The following is a 4,755-nucleotide window of genomic DNA, read 5'->3' on the forward strand; positions in this document are numbered from 1 at the left end:
GACATTTTCATGGCCTAAGAACAGTGACTTGTGATAAATCCCTATTATAAAAGCAAACCCATTTTGTCTATATTGTATTCCAGCAGCTAGCAAACCAAAACATGAAATTTGTAAGCAGTGCATTAGGTCAACAGTCACATCAGTTGGAATTGTTTCTGGTCACCTCTGCTGAATATTTACTTGTTTGGTGTAGCAGTTTTCAGATCAGGTCCCCACAATCAACAGATTCCAAGTTTGATTCCTATAAGCCATCCAACTCATTCCAAGGGTATGCTAATAAATAATTTCAATAGGTAAGGTTTTTTTCAAATGGTAAGTACCACTACCGTAATTTCCAGAAGTTCTGATGCAGCCTTCTTTTTTAAAACATTTTACTGGCAAATCTTCACATGCATACAGTCCATATATGATGTACAATCAATGACTTACAATATCATCACAGTTGTGTATTCATTGCCATGATCATTTTCAGAAAATTTACATCACTCCAGAAAAAGAAATATAAACAAAAACTCATATATGCCATATTCTCTACCCCTCCCTCTTACTGACCACTAGCATTTCAATCTACACAATTTATTTTACCCCTTATCCACCTGATTATTATTTGTATCCTTATTTTTTACTCATCTGTCCATACCCTGGGTAAAAAGAGGATAAGACACAAGGTTTTCACAACCACACAATCACATTTAAACATTTTATCATTATTCAGTCATCTTCAAGAATCAAGACTACTTGACCACAGCTCAACAGTTTCAGGTACATCCCTGTAGTCAGTACAGTGTGCTATAAGCTAACAAGGGATACCATATTAATGTACAAGAATAACCTCCAGGATAACCTCTCAACTCTAATATCTCTGAACCAGTGAAATTTTATTTTGTCTCATTTCTCTCTTCCCTCTTTTGGCCAAGAAGTCTTTCTCAATTCTATGATGCTGGGTCCTGGTGTATCCAGGGAGTTCTGTCCCATATTGCCAGGGAGATTTACATATTTTCAGTATAATGAAAACTCACTATAAATATGCATGTGATTTTTTAAAAATTTCATTAATTATCAAAGTTGGGTAAATATTTTACAAATGTGAATGATGAATCACATACTGAGCTCTGACTTTGTAAATTGCCAAAATGTTTTCCAAAGTGACTGTACCATTATCTATCCCCTCCAGTAATGAGAGAGTTCCTGTTTTTCCACATCATTGTTAGCCATTGGTATTTTCTGTTCTATGGATTTTAGCCATTCTAGTGGGTGTGTAGTGTTTCCTGTTGTTTTTAGTTGGTTTTCTATAATGATGAAACAATGTTAAGCATCTTTAAATGTGTTTACTAGCCAACTGTATACCTAGTATGCTGCAGCATCTGTTAAATCCATTATCTATTTTTCAGTTGGTTATTTTCTTTCCCTACTGTCCATATTTGGGTCTTTTGCATATTTTGGCACAAGTCCTGTTAGTTACATGTGATTGGGAAAACTTTCTCCCAATGCAAGTCTAGGGTCTTTGACATTCTAGTACAACTGTATTCCACAGAGTAGATTTTAATAAATGTTAATGAAGTCCCATTACCACTTTTTCCTTTCTTTATTTTCTTTAGGTATTGCACATAAAAATGCCTAAGCACACCTAAGGCCACATAGATTTTTCCTTTTAAATTTTTTTCTAAAATGCCTATAATTTTGTATCTTTCACAAAAATCTAAAGACTATTTTGCCTAAAATCTTTGTGTAACATGTAAAATTTGTGTCTTTTTTTTCTATATGGTCATCCAGTACTTCCATTCCAATTTGTTGACAAGCTTATACTCACTTGACGATATTTTAGATAGTAGAATTTAATTCTTTTCCATTTTTCTGTGTACCAAAGTGGCACTCTCTTAATTTATGCAGCTTTAATTATAAAATATTTATTAAAGTATTGGAATCACAAAATTTGGGTTCATCAACATTGTTCTCCATAAGGAATTTGAACACAAATCTAGGACTAAAATCAGTTTGTTGTTATCTATAAAATAGCTTGGTGGGATTTTTACTGAGATTGCATTGACACTAGAGGTGTTGGGATGAATGATATCTTAAAAATATTTTTCCAGTCCACTATGGAAAAGGAATAATTCTCCATTTATTTAAATTTCATTTAATATCTTTTGAGTTTTTCAAAGTTTGCAAGATTAAGGCATTTACATATTTTTTAGGCTTTCATCCAGCAGAATCCATCGCATGTATATACTATCCTAAATGCATTTGTTTGTTTATATTCTATTTCAATGTTCATTGCTGGGAAGAGGAAATAAATTGAATTTTGTATGTTGATTTTGTGCTTTCTCTATTATCTGTATGCATTCTTATCAAGGCACTTGAAAGTTAGCGCCGTTTTCTTTAACTTCCAAATTTGTGGCACTTTGTAATAAGAAAGTTTTATTTCAGTGATTCAAAAAGATGCCTTTGAGGGGCAAGAATCTGGCTAAACCATGAGCACCAAGATTCCTATGCTATGCCTTGGGGCCAGGAGAGAGTACCTGATAGGCTTTCTTTTCTTTCTTTTGAAAGAATGAGCTTCTCACTGTTGGGCCCAGTGGACTGTGGTGCTTTGTCCACCCTGAAGTCAGATCATCATCAGTAGTTCAAACCTGGAGGTACCTTTGTCTATGGGACAACTTGGTCTGTGTATGCTGAACTGGGGATTTGCCCCTAATTTTTCAAGATGATTAATCTTAGACTGGGAGCATAGTTGACCTATCATTTTTGTCCTGCTCCCATTTAGTTTCTTCTTTATTTTTTCATGGATTATTTTAGTAAGACATAAGCAAGTTTTATGTCATTGAGGACTTAGACCTTTGAAAATCCGGACATACACCAATATGTTTACTAATTCAGGATCGTTTCTGGTTAGAAGCTGATTCATTCAGAGACACTGGGAAAATGTAAACATTTGGGATGCAAATATACAAAATTGCAAAATTTGGGACTTCTAATTGGGTAAGTTGGGGTAGGCTAGTGCCAGATGGGCCACACTGAAGCCAAAGAGAAAAAGAAAATGGGTGTCTTTGTTGACAAACCTCTATTAATTTTTTAAGAAAGATATAAATTATCTTTACTAATACTTGCTTTTTAAAAACATTTTTATAGTGAATAGAACATATATGTAAAGTAAACAGAAAAAGCAATAATTTTCAAGGTGCACATCAATACGTATTTACAGAACAGATTTCAAAATTTGTTATAGGTTACTATTCCACTATATCAGATTTTTTCTTCTAAAGGCTCCAAAACACAAGAGGCTAAAAGAAATATCACTAGAGTAGTTCAGCAGTTATTTTCATTTGTTAAATCATACTTTCTCTGTATAACTCATCCTTCTACTTGGATCCTTCTGCCAATCTCTAGGATATCTAGACAATGCCCATTCTGGCTTTTTTCATATTGAGGAAGGGTGTTGACACTAAAAGGCAGGGGGATGTAATTAGTTGATAATCTTGAAAGGCTGGTCTCTCTGGGTTACAGGATTTATCTGACCTAAGAGCCCTCTGGAAATTATGAGTTCCAGGAAAGCAAACTTAGTTCATGAAACATTCATAGTAAGAGTTTGAGACCTAGGTGTTCTTAAGAGTTGATGGGAGAGATGTTGGATGGAGTTTAGCAAACCATTGCAATTACCACTATCTAACTCTAGCTTGCATGAGAGTAGCCTTCAGAATAGTCTCTTGACTCTATTTGATCCCATTTGGGCACTGGTGTGTTATTTAATTACACTTCTTTTCCCCCTTTTGGTCAGAATACATTGTGGATCCCGTAGTGTCAGGGACAATCTCATCCCTGGAAAGTCACACCCCATGTTATCAAGGAGACTTTCACATCTGAATATCATTTCCTGCATAGAGGGGAATAGAATGGTAGGTAAAAATTTCCCTTGCAGAGTTGGGTTTAGAGAGAGAGAGGCTATATCTGAGCAACAAAAGCAGTTTCTTGGAAGCAACCCTTAGGAGTTAAGATTGTATTTCTACATTCTGAGACATTGAGCTACATGTGTATCAGCTGGTATTTCCCTGGAACTCTGAGTTAAGATAAGTAAGCTTAACTTGTCTACTACAGAAATAAATTTCATAAGGGTAAGCCTCAAAATCAAGAGCTTGGCCTATTTTCTTGGGAGTCCCCTGTGGTTATATATATATATATATATATATATATATATTTTTTTTTTTTCCCCTCCAGACCATCAAGTAACCCTACCAATACTTTTTAATTATCAGCCTATCATATTGTTGGGTGTATGCAGGTATTATGTTCCTTGTTCTCACTCTGGACTCAAGGAGTTTAGGTTGTTTAAATGAGCTACTCAGACAGTTTGATTTAGATTGTGTTACAAAAAAAAGCAAAATAAAAAATAGATTGTGTTACAGAAAATTTAGGTTCTAGACATCATAAAAATCTCTGCCTTTGGACTCATACAGTAAGTAAAGGGCTAGAGTATGGTTGTGAGCATCTTTTATTCTGCATTCTTATTTACCTTAGCCTTAGCCATATTTGCTTCAGTTATATCTGTAATTGTGGCTAGATCTCTTTTTTCAGTTACTTTAACTGTTATTATATATAGCTATGCTAACTTCCAGGGCTGCAGCACTCCATTTTTGAATCTGAAATGTCACAAAGTAATTCAAAGTTCCAGGGAAATACCAGCTGATACACATATAGCTCAATGTCTCAGAACCTAGAACTACAATCACAATTTCAAAGTATGTCTGTGGTAAAAGTTAA

The sequence above is a fragment of the Tamandua tetradactyla genome, chromosome 4 (assembly GCF_023851605.1).
Source record: "Tamandua tetradactyla isolate mTamTet1 chromosome 4, mTamTet1.pri, whole genome shotgun sequence".
Lineage (NCBI taxonomy): Eukaryota > Metazoa > Chordata > Mammalia > Pilosa > Myrmecophagidae > Tamandua > Tamandua tetradactyla.